The 13,034-nt window shown below is 44.4% G+C and overlaps 1 protein-coding gene across 11 annotated transcripts in view; it reads left to right on the top strand.

The window, feature by feature from the left end:
* Window positions 1–2,569: 2,569 nt before the first annotated feature.
* The window catches only part of evi5a (ecotropic viral integration site 5a), a 67,071-nt gene continuing 56,606 nt past the window's right edge, over window positions 2,570–13,034 (top strand). For 7 of the 11 annotated variants that reach the window (XR_009708713.1, XR_009708714.1, XM_061241286.1 and 4 more), the window contains exon 1: window positions 2,885–3,065. The gene's annotated coding sequence lies outside the window, so the exon portion shown is untranslated. The other 4 variants (XM_061241289.1, XM_061241288.1, XM_061241282.1 and 1 more) reach the window with 2 other exon arrangements.

The raw sequence follows: 13,034 nt of genomic DNA, 5'->3' as shown, positions 1-13,034 counted from the left end.
TACTTCTGCCCCCTTCTGTTTCGGATGATAGATTACTTTGAGTAATCGTTGATAGGACGGGTCTTGGTCTCAAAACAGTGGTCTCAAAAGGAATTGATTACATAATAGTATGTTGTTCACTCGGCGGCACGGATGGTGCAGTGGATAGCACTGCCGCCTCCTCGTTGCCCGGGGCCTCTCTGTGCGGAGTTTGCATGTTCTCCCCATGTTTGCGTGGGTTTCCTCCGGGTACTCCGGTTTGCCCCCACAGTCCAAAGACATGCAGGTTAGGCTGATTGGAGAGTCTAAATTGCCCATAGGTATGAGTGTGTGAGTGAATGGTGTATGTGCCCTGCGATGGACTGGCGACCTATCCAGGGTGTATTCCTGCCTTTTGCCCAATGTATGCTGGGATAGGCTCCAGCCCCCCTGCGACCCTGTTCAGGATAAGTGGGTTAGGATAATGAATGAACAAATTAATGAATGTTGTTCACTTATTTATATACAGCACTGAATTAGCGTTGTGCGTTTGCACATAATATCTATAAGTAGAATTTGTGTTATTTTTGGTGTCTAAATGGCAACTGTTGCCTATACTGGATTCTGTGTTTTAATGCAGTTAAATGCAACGAGTTTGAGATCACTGATTTAAAAACTATTTTCTATTAATAGGTCTACATTGTAATACATACAGATGACATTTTGTAGAATAAGTTCATTATTTAGACAATATTTGATATATTTACACCTATATTACTAGAGTGGAATTGTGGCTTTTCACATTAAATAATCGCAGTGGCTCCCAAACTCGGTCCTGGGGGAACACTGAGTATGTCGATTTTCTTTCCAGCCACAATTGCAATCCCAGAATTGTACCAAGCCGCTAATTTTCCTTTATTGTGTGCTCATGTTCAGAGGGATTATTTATCCTCTCAAGCCATGTTATGTAAGAAATAGCTATGCATACAGCACCATGAAGAATATCAGTCCCATGTTCACATTGTGCTTATTGTGTTATATTGCACAATGACATAACAAAGATGCAACATTTTTAACTGATCAAATTAAAGGCAGAGGTGTATTAATGGATTCCTAATTGGTGACAACAAACTATTTGGTAGATATAATGAAGAATTAAAAGACAAAACAAATTGCAATAAGCCAAATCTGCATTGGGTTAATAAGTTTAAGGAAAACACTCTTTAAACATTAAAGACATGCACTCGACAACTTAATTAACAGCCTATTGATTAATTTCAGTATTTAATTTGATCATTCAAATGTGTTGGCTTTTTAAAAATTGTTTGCAATATAGCACAATATGTACAATGTCAATATGGGGCTTTTATTTTTTGTGGCATGCATTGCCATTTCTGACATACTGTAATGTAGCTTAACAGGGTAAATAATCCATAAAAACAGGAAAACAGGAAAAGCACATGATCAAGAAAATTCATCAACTTTTAAAAATTCTTAGATTGCAATTGTGGTTGGAATGAAAACCAGCATACGCAATGATCCCCCAGGACCAAGTTTGGGAACCACACTGATTAGAGAACGCAGGGCTGTTGAACCCTGTTCCTAGAGATCAACGTACACTGTAGGTTTTCACTCTAACCCTGACAAAGCGGGTTTATTTTTTTATTTTTTTGCAATGTACCAGCAGAGGGAGCACTTCAACAATTATTCAAAGCTACATTTTTCACATTTTTCAAAATGCTTCCATCATCGTCATTTTTATGATGAAGTAGTTGTCATGCCTGAAGTGCGGCTATCGAGAGAATGGTTAATGACACAACGAACAGAGATAAATTAATTAACCCTGGATACATGAATTATATTCCATATGTAAGTAACAGAAAATAATACCTCCCCAATCAAAGCTGAAGAAAACCTTTTTGTCTCAATAATGTGTAATTCAATGTGTAATTTGATTGCTGTAAAGCAATCACTACACAGTATTCACATTATAATCTTCACACATTTTGATCCCACTCTACTTGTTTGAAGTTTCATTATAATAATAATAATAATAATCATATTCATAATAACTTTAATAATTGTATAATACTAATTATTAGTATAAGCCTAAATGAATAGTGCAAATACTATCAGAAATGTGAACGGAAACTGAACTTGATTTCTGCTGATGATTTCTGAAGATAAAATTGCCTTTCATTTTTCCCCCAGCTATTCCCTAATATAATTCTTTATGCCAATAGTACTTTTTCCAGTAAGTGTTGTGACCCGTCATGGCTGTATTTCTGTGCTTTATGGCTGATAAATCTGCACAGTCAGGAATTTGCCTGGATCTCTACTGTCAACACCTACCAACATAGCCTAAGTCGAAAGTTATTTGTGGTGTGACAAAAATTTGGCACAAACCTCCAAAATTCTAAAGACAAATATAACCTTGGTACTGTTGTGCCAAAAATACAACAATTAGAGGAGTTTCCCCATTGTCACTAGCCACCTATTTTAGCTGTATGTATGCGTCAGTGTAGACTAGCCCCGCATAGTTGTGTCGTCACTCAAACCGAAAGGCGTAGCAAAGGTGTGCCTAAATCTGATTATTGTTGTTCTTCGACAGGTTGCAGCCTTCTCTGTGATTTTCTGAATTTTGAAAAGACTTGGCTGGCAAAGATCGAGGTTTCGCACCATATTATTTAAATGTGTCCATTGAACTAGAAGCTGGATCTCGTCGCAATTGAGTTTCCTTAAATGGGGTGAGTGGACTTTCTTAGCACACACAGTTAGAGACTGTCATAATATTTGTTGGGGGCTGATTTCCCCCCAACCCCGATTATTAGCGCACATCCCTTTAACTGAAGCGCATGCCCCGTACAAAGCCAGTCTGACGTCGGCTGAAGCTGTTCGTGGGCACGATCTGCAGTGTACGGTCAGAGTTTCACTGGTTTCGGGTGTTGAATACGAGTTAGCTAACGCTCAGCGCGGCTTAAACATAAACCTCGAGCACGGGGTTTAAGAGTAATAATATTGCCACTCCAGTTACGAATGCAATTCGATCGCACTTTGTTCTGTTGAAAGTTAATGGTTAAATCCGTGGATTGTAAAACGCTTCCAAGGTAAGTGGAGTTCAGACGTTTTTTTCAGTTTTGGAAAAGCAGGCGAAAATAGCTCCTGTTTTCCTACCCCACGTCTCTTTTTCAGAATTTTCACCATATTCCTCTCATGATCCCTTGTCATTATGGAATTTGGTGTAGACGCATGTAGCTAACCGGTAATGCTTTACAGTGTCTCTCTGATAAGATCAGCGTGAAGTACTAGTGGACAAAATGAAAACACAAACATTCAAACAGTTTTGCATGCTGCATACTGTAATATAGCACTTGAGATGGCCGACACCGGACGGTAGCTAGCTCGTTTACTCTCAGACCTTTGTGGAAACATGCCTGGTCCTATTTCATATGACTGTTTTAAATTTCGGTAATTTAATATTTAGCTAAATACTATTTAAACTTTAACACCTGCAGCAAGCAAAGCGATTCAACAAGCATCGCTGCTTAATATAAGGAGATAGCTAGCTAACTTAGCTAATAGTTTTTAGTAACTATAGGCTTGTAGAATATTAGGATATAATTTAGATTTAACGTATTGCTATTGTGATAAGGCATGCTAATCACACAATACAGACATACTATAGTATCTAGACATAAGGTGTCATTTTCAATTAATGTTAATTTGTGACATTTGAACCATAATCCTTATAGGTAGCTAGCAAGTCAATACAGTAGGCTAACGCTATGCATCTTCATCTGTTTTTATGATTGAGGCCATCTACAGCACTTGTGCAGAATTTGTGGTTTTCTACAAACGGTGCGATTTTGGGAACATTTTATTTCTGGCGACACAGTCGCCTTAAATCGCTGTTGATACTATTTAACTGTCGATATTATAGAAAATAGCTTTCTGATTTCAAGTGGGTATAGGCTACAGGTCACAAAACGATAAAGTGTGGCGCAGCTTTTCGTAATAATTTCCCTTTAGTGTGCTAGAGCGAACATGATTTTTCTCCTGCAGAACTGTCGTCTTGCCAATAAATGTGCAGTTCCTGCAGAAAACCTGAAGAAATTTAGCCTGAGGGGGGACGGGGGTTGAGCCGAATCACGGCATTTGTCTTTGTTTTTAAAAGGCTGCTATCTACCTTGGAATGAATGTGAATGGCTGTTCTTCCCTAGTTAAAGCCGCAAGACTGCCCAGGGTCATGCTGTGGATGGAAGCTGTGATTGCCCGACGTGTTCATTGTCCATGACCGTGTACCCTTAGCGAGGACACTGCCTTCAGTGCGACTACTTTCACTTAACCTTTGTCGGGGACTTTTTCATAGTAGGCTGCAAAATATGGGCCTTTGGTGAAATACTTTGCAAGATATCATTCAAGGTGGTAGTTTAGATCAAGCAAATGCAAGGTTTGCGTGTACGTGGTTGTGAAGTGACATAATTGCGTAATCATTGATTGACAGGTGGTGTGAAAGCTGTGCTTTTTCCGGTGGGTACTTGTGAAAATAGGTAGTCCGAATATCGGGTGATGGTCAGATCTTGTGTCAGCCACATCTCGGTTTGGCACCAATAATGAACAGCACTGCCCTGTTCAATGTCAATATTATCATATGTCTGTTCCCAATTAGTCATGGTCAAATATGATAACTGTCTGTACATGCTTCAGCTTTCCCCCTTCGTTGCAGGACTAACTGAGATTTACAGTACCAAGCCCCCCCTCAAATGTCATGATAAATGTCAGCAATATGGAAATTTGTTGAGCTTGCTATAAGGGTCAAAACACAATTCACAGAATAACAAGACACTGGCAATTTTGTCCGGGAATAATGCTTTGCAGCTTTTGTCTCATTGGGCAAGTAGAGACCCACCGGTGTGTGTGTCCTTCAGCGCACCATCAGCAGTTATAGTCCCCCGTGAATCGCTCCCTCATAAAACAGCAGACCCAAGAGCAAATTACAGAGCGACATGTACTGTATGTGGTTGGGTTAATGGAGTAAAGAACCAAGCTTTTTAATAAGTAACTTGTCCTGTTCACTCTTCAACTGAAATTCCAATGATAACTTAAGCAGATTCATCTAAGTCAACTTACCTATCACTTCTTGGAATTATGTCCTTATTAAAATGTGTCTATTGGTCTAGGATAGTAAGTGGGGACAGGTAATGTGGAAGCTGCTTGTTTCACATTTGCTGTGTTACTACACACTGAAATGCCCGGTGTTAGTGAGCCTTAACAGAGTACATACAAGTCCAGCAGAGACTGTGCATGGTTTCCTGGGAGTCGGATGTGGGTATGTATGTTTGCACTTGCGTTAGCACTCAGGACTGCGGGAGAGAGCTGACGTGATTTCCTTTTAGGTAATCGGATTAGTTTCCCGTCTGCCATGTTGTGATTAGCCAGCCTGGGTGCCAGCCTGATAAAAACACACATTAGCCGTACAGACTAATGCAGGGCTGCCCAACCCTGTTTCTCGAGATCTACTGTCCCGTAGGTTTTCACTCCACCTCTAACAGAGCTCACCTCATTCTTCAGCTGGAGCAGGCAGCTGCACAACCCTGTTTCTGGAGATCTACCGTACTGTAGGTTTTCACTGTAACAAAGTACACCTCATTGAACATCTAGTGATCTTGTTGAGCTTCAAATGAGTAGAATTCTGCCAAATTAGGGTTGAAATAGAAGTCTGCCAAATTAGGGTTGAGAACCTACAGGACAATAGATCAGCAGGAACAGGGTTGGGTAGCCTTGGGGCGAATGCGTATTTAGCTTCCAAGTACAGTTGTCAGCATTGTTCCAGTGACTCACTTTCAGAAGTTTCTTAAGTTAGTGCCTGATTACTGCAACTTTTTACTCATTCTGTACTAAGACCAAGAATTGAACATGTGCTCATGTATGGTTTTTACATCTTGTTTTCACAACAAGGAAGTGTCGGCTTTGTGGGTCACATGTAGTGGCAATGTAATAACATTGACCAAGCGTTCCAGTTTTTGAGAACATTGTGAGAACATTTTGCGTTAGCAGGGTTAGCGATCACTCTGTATGCTAGTGCACAAACAGCCTGGTGACACAGCCAGCTGCATGGCACTGGACTGCTCCAGAGGGGCTTGTCAAAGCAGGCTTTAATTCCTCTGACGCACTGCTAGCTGACACTGAGTAACAACATTTTAGTGAAGCTGTGAGCACATCTGCTGCAACCGTGGCACTGAAGATCTGCACACACGTGCTGAGGTCATCTGTCACAATCTGAAACTAAGACGGGAGATGATTACAGTGTGTGCGTTTGAGGTGGGAAGCATGCTGTTCTTCACAGTGTTGTTTCTGTCCCCATTATGATATTACAGAGAAAGGGATTATATCTGGAAAGAGGATCTTCATGGATATGACCAGAAAATCGGACCGTTCGACAGTATTCCCTCTGTGTTAATTCAACAGCGGTGGAGTGTTGGTTAATGAAAAGACGTGATTGTTCAAGCCGAACTGAAGGACCGCTGTATGCCCACTGACCATTTCAGCAAAGCAGCAGTTCATAGTACAATACAGTGCGTCATGCTTTTCATGTGTCTCCGTGTGTGATTTCTAATGGCAGTAAAGCTGGGTTACGTATCTTGGGATGAACGTGATGATTCGATTTTAGTTCTCACTGGGGTGGGGTGGGGTCAGTGTTCGCTCACTGTCTGCGTTGGAAAACACCACTTGAGTAATCTAGCTGTGAAAACCAAGCCAGCATCTGCCGTCAATTATTAATAGGAGTGTTTGGTGTCCTGCCTTTTTCCATGTCTGTCGGTCCTGCTGAAGGTTGGATGAACAGTAGGCTACGTTCTGTCAAAAAGCTGGGAAAAACTGGTGTCCATTTCGTATGTTGTACGCATTTCAATTGTTTGTTGAGGTGAAATTGTAAATTGTAAATTTCTTCCCCTAATTTTCAGAAGAACATTGGGGGTTTTTTTTTTAAAGAGAACATACAGTATCAGTGCAATTTGTTATATCTGATTATGTAATGCAGTTTTTTTCAGTGAAATTGGAAATTCTACCTCCTGGAAATATTTGCAGGTGTGACTAAATGTTTCTCTCTCTTGAGATTATCATGGTAGTGGGTAGAGTGTTTTAGCCAGAGGGGATGGAGAGCAAGCCAGAGCAGGTCTCCCCTTTGGGTCACAACGTTCCCCCACCTCCTAATCAACAGCTCTGGTACAGATAAGAACTGCCTAATGCATGCACGCACGCGCACACACACACACACACACACACACACACACACACACACACACACACACGTGCGCACAGGGATTCTCTCACTTTCTGCCTCATACATCAGCCCTTTCTCTCATACAACACACTCAATCCTGCACACTCTGACACAAGCTTGCACAAGCACACAAACCCACACACGTACACGTGCCTGCACACACAAACACACACACACACACACACACACACACACATAGCTATACTGTATGTGCACACAATTTCTCTCACACACACCCTCTCCCTCTCCCTCGCCCTCTCTCTCTCACACACACGCACAGAGCTAATTGAATGCCCTTGCCGGCTGGGCCCTGTGATTTATACAGTGGGAATGTGGACTGGAGTGACTGCAGGGGGTTCCCAGGTGGGTGGCAGGCACACATTCCCACCACCTCCACAGCCCCTGGCCCACTGAAGTGTGGCCTGACCACATGCAGCCTGACCTGGGCACTCCTCCCTTCATCCATAGCCTCTTCTCTCCATTATTACCACCACCCAGCTATGGCTAAAGCTTCCTGTGGGAAAGAGTATTCACACATTTCTTTAACCAAAATGAATTGATCATAACGCCACGTCTATTATAGTAATGGTCTTTTTGATGTCGTTTTTGTTTTTCTTTCCGTCATGAAAGAGACGTGAGAGAAAAAAAGACCGATAACAAAACGCACAAAAGCCTCACATCCAGAGAGCTGTTATGAGCAAACTCAAAACGGCTCCTTAGAACTGGGGACCGCTCTCTCTCTCTCTCTTCCACTTTAAACCTGGGGCCCCATCTGTCCGCTCAGCTGCCGTCTCCCCCTGTTCCCACATGTGGAACACTAAAGGAGCATTAGGAATGGCAAGTGCGCTCCGAGAGGCGCTTTGTGGCTGCTCCGCGGTATTCCGGAGGGCAGGCGGGATATTCACATCGCTTCCATTCAGCTCGGAGAAACGCTTTAGGAAGACCGGCCTTTCTGAGCGTGTGTGTGTGTGTGTGTGTGTGCATGTGTGTGTACATGTGCATGCATTTGAGTGCGTGTTTGCAATACATCTCTGATGTCTTTCTGTGTGTCTCAGCCCATAGACTTCATTCTGTGATGGCTCTCTGATCTTGTGTGTGTGTGTGTGTGTGTGTGTGTGTGTGTGTGTGTGTGTGTGTGTGTGTGTGTGTGTGTGTGTGTGTGTGTGTGTATGTGTATGAGCATACTGCATACTAGCATACTATTTGTGCTAAATTTCAGGCTGATTTTCAGTGTAGTACCAAATGTAGTATGAGTAGTATGCGATTTAACACAGCCGTAGTCTGTGTGCCTGTGTGTGTGCATGTGCATGCATTTGAGTGCATGTTTGTTTGTCTGTCTGTGTGTTTGTGTGTCTGTGTGTGTGTGTGCATGTGTGTGTACATGTGCATGCATTTGAGTGCGTGTTTGTTTGTCTGTCTGTGTGTGTGTGTGTGTGTGTGTGTGTGTGTGTGTGTGTGTGTGCACGCAGTTGGTGTTTGTCTGAGAGAGTCCCTGCTGCTCTCCTGACTGATGAAGGAGAACTGAAAGCCGTTGATTGTGGGCGACAGCTGACCCAGGAGAGATCAGAGGAAAGAGGCCTCCTCTGTCTGCTTCTAGCCCTGCCCCCTCATCTCTCTCCTCCAAGCTGCGGAGACCGTGTCTCCTCTCTGTGGACCCCAGCCGTCGGGGACATAATCTGCTCGGGGATAGCCATCTCAAACACAGAGGACGGGAGGGGGGGATAAGTTGGTTTTGTTTTGCGGTTTTATTCCAAAATATAGAAATTGTGTTGTGTTGTTCTGTTTCGGTGCTGCAATATCCTCTGTCAGGCAGTTACCACATGATGAGGATTCAATACCAAACTGGGGCACGTCCCTGAACCACAGACCAGTGTCTGAGGCAGTGAACTGTCCAGCAGTCATATGCGAGAGGTTTCATTCTAACCCACAGTTTGATTCCGAAAACGCAACCGAAATGTAGCCATTACTATGAGCTCATGGATGGATGGTCACATGAATGGAACATTGACTGCATCTCCATTCTCGGCTGAAACATCTGCTAACTGCATGCGCGTGTAAGCGAAGCGGAGTGCTGTTACACCTCCTAGCTGGGCCAATATCCACGGTGTACCACAGGTTCGAGTTCCATAACACTTTTATACAGTGGTTACCACATTTATCTTAAAAAATAATAATAAAAGAAAGACGAGAGGCACCTCTCCTCCTCAAAGTATGCCCGATGGAAGGCCTGGCTCTTGAGCTCAGTGGATCAGCCATTCTGTAGGCCAGGGCGGTGGTATTCAGCAGTATGCAATTACAGTCTTCTACATTCTAATGCTGATGTAATGATCACGACTGGGAATTGAAAGCAATGGTGCCCGAGAACACTGACTTAGAATTGTGAAAAAACATTCCAACAAACCAAAATCTCTTGAAAGGGTTAGACCTCTGAGTGTTTGGTCATAGGATCAAACGCAAGCTTCTCCCTGATTAGCAGCAGTGTGAATCTAATGTGTCGGTGACTTCCTGCTTGTGTGAGCTGACACAGAGCTGGTTATCTGGGTTCATGCTGATTGCTGACTGGCTCTTTTCTCTCATTAACATCCATTGAACTGCATTTCCCTCAAAGTGGAAGTCTGGCCCAAGCTATTGAGGAGAAAGGTTAAAGATGAAATGTCCTTGTCACGCGCTTGACCTCTCAGGAAGCAGGTCACGGAACAGCCGGTAACCTTCCAAAAAGGTCCTCACATAACTGATAAAAGCTTGAGCTACTGTGTAAAAGGTGAAACTGTGAGATGGTAGTGATTGGAATTATTTTTTGTGTGTGTGTTGAACGCAGTTGTTTGCTTCATAAAAGGCAAGTCTGGGGACCTCTTAGAGTTTTCATTTCACTGTATTACCCAATTATTCAGGGTGCAGGCAGGTAGGCACTCATGGGTGAACCCAATTATTTGCGGTCCAGGCGGGTAGGTACTCGTGGGTGAATTTGGCTTCAGTTATTGTTCCCCTTGAAGTGGGTATGAGGACAGAATGTTTAAGCACAGTGTTGATAACGTGGTAGAGGCTTTAGTCTGTAACAAAGCCACTCTTGTGGTTCTAATCGTGTTCTCTCTGGAGTCTGTGGTCTGGCGGCTTGTCGAGTAGTTATTGACCTGCGTACAGATGTATGATATATGGCTTTATCGTCTAAATTAACACACAATAGGAAGCCCATATTCATGGCTGCAGAGGTGAGGAGACTACCAAGGACACCTCTCCAGTCCAAGATTGCGTGCAATGCGTCCAGCAATGCAATTTGGCCTCTCGGGTTACCTCAGAAATATACATCTATCTTCTCAACTTAATATTTTCGCAAGTCGAGTCAATCTGCTAATGAACTGACTCGGCCAAATGTATCATGATAAATACAGCACTGATGATATGACCTATTGGGGAAAGTGTTAAGTTTCTTTCTATATGATTGCATATGCTTGGGCCTATTGAGTCCATGTGTGTAACCAGAGTATCTACCATGTACAGAATGGGCATAAAATAGAACTAAAAAAGAAGTGCTGATTGGATCTGAGATTGACAGGTGCTCATTCGAAAGGCTCTGGAGTCTAGACAAAAGTAATGGAGGGAAAACGAATAAACCTGAAGTGCAGCAGCAAGCAAAAAGGCCAAGGCACTGTCTCCGGGAGAATAATGGATAAAAAGCCAGAGTGGCTTGGTCTTTTTTCTTGTTGCTGCACAAAAAAAAAAAGAAAAAGAAGGGTTTTTTTGACTTTTCAGAAGTGGTTTTTCCCTCAAGGATGTATGGGCATAACAAAGGGGGGAGGGGGTGTACTGCAGAGAACAAAGGAAATAATTGTAAAGAAATTCTTAGAACCTGCCAATGACCATACCCACGGTGCGCAAAAATAATGCACTTGTGTTTGCTCTGGATTGAAACCGAGAGGCTGTCACTTCCCGTGTGAAAGAAGATGACCGGCGGAGTTCTTCTTTTTGGGGCGTTTAGTACACTGAATTGTGTAGCATTTGAACACTGCCGTTAGATGCAGGCTGTGATTAGACAGGGTGCCTGAGGGTCCTTCAGCCTCACGTTCTGGTGCAGCACCATTAACTCTGGATGTGGGGAAACCGTACCTGCTGGGCGGATTTGACCTGTGTCTGAGCACGACCTGTCTGAACTAAGCCCGCTCTCCAGTGCGGGGAAATGCAGGTCACATCATCTGCCTCCCACACACACCGTCTCAAGCTCGCTAACGCTGCTTACATTCTCAGTATTCTGCATTCTGAAGTAGGGTGACAATTTGCGTCGCATTTGGGGAAATTATGAAATGCGTCTGCGAGAACCAGCAAGACAAGTGAGAACCAGTGAATACGCTTTCTGGTCCTGAATGGGTCACTTCTTGCGTACGCCAAAGTTGCAGTTCCCCTTCTTTTGTTATGGCTGAAATACTGGTTAAGGTGTGTCTTGTTTGAAAAGATGTGGTTATTCTACGTGTACAGACTTTTTTTGCACGATGCTATATGGGCAAGGTCGACATTGTATCGTAGCATTTTCCTGTTTTTTTTGCTCCACGGCAGGATATGCCATTGCCTGGTGTCCTGTGATGGAATGTTCTAGACTACTGGATAACAGACTCCATGCAGTGCCCGCACTGTATTGCACATTAGCCCCGCTTCCAGGCAACCGCATACCCAAGTCGCGAAGTCATTCAGCTCCACTGCGGTCAAAAGCACTACTGTCAGTGCAGCTTTAAATGAACAAGGCCGCTCAGAGAGTGTTCCAAGGTAACAGCCAACGCGATAAGTGACATTAACTGGCAGTGCCCTTGCATTCTGTTTCTACCGCAGAGAGAGAGAGAGACGCGGGTCAGTGACTGGCGGTGGGACACAGCTGTAGTTTTGCTGCGGTTTCAGCAGACGCTGTGTGGGTAAATATCGTAACAGCAGTGCCTGAAAGGACTGCTCGTGTTTGCATTTTTCTATTTCCCCACACGCAATTTGTTTGCGATGAATCATGGGCAGAGACCCAAACCCCCACCACAGCTGCAGGTGCATCCATAAGTGGCTTGTTGCTGTGGCAGAGGGTTGTGCGGAGTGACAGGCCGTCTTGTACAGAGATGTGTGCAGGAGGGCTCAGCTTACCGCGAGGCCAGGTTTCTGGATCAGGAGACACTCCAAAGCCTCGCTTCTGCAGACGTCTCTGTGACTTTTGCGAGGCAATGTCTCCACGGCTAGGATAGGAATCCGACAGCCGCCTCCTGAACTAACATACAGACCTTCTCCAAAATCCCATGTATCTATGCGACAGTGTTGTGGATACAGGGCCTGACAATTCCAGCTATCGCAATGGAGCCCTTGCAGGCAGACTTCAGTTTGGGAGCACCTCCAGCCAGAGTGCCGTGGCGGAGGAGCCCCTGACCGCGTGTGGGGAGAATCGCCCTGAGGCTGGCCGTCGCGGAGGCAGTGGCGCCTGGAAGTGAGCGGCTAACGCCTGCCCTCTCAGCGGCGCAGACCACTGTCAAATTGAGCGTGATGCGGCAGAGAACCACAGAGAGACTGCCAGCCGCTCACAGAGTGGTCTCTCTCCTGCAGCCCCTTAATCCTTCGGCAAGCCTTCATCCGGCTCCAACCGCGGGGGGGGGAATGGTGCAGTCAGGTGCACCTGCTGTGTTAGCCTAGCCTAGCTCAGCCCAGCTGAGCCCAACTCCCCTCTGCCCAGCCCAGCCCAGCCCAGCCCAGCCCAGACGGGCTCAGTTCAGCCTGGCACAGTTCAGGTTATATACTTGGCCCAACATGAGACATTGAAAAAGACTGGCCACAGGAC

The sequence above is a fragment of the Conger conger genome, chromosome 5, assembly GCF_963514075.1.
Source record: "Conger conger chromosome 5, fConCon1.1, whole genome shotgun sequence".
NCBI classification, from domain to species: domain Eukaryota; kingdom Metazoa; phylum Chordata; class Actinopteri; order Anguilliformes; family Congridae; genus Conger; species Conger conger.
Note: the sequence above shows the minus strand (reverse complement) of the source record. Positions and strands in the feature narration are given on the sequence as shown.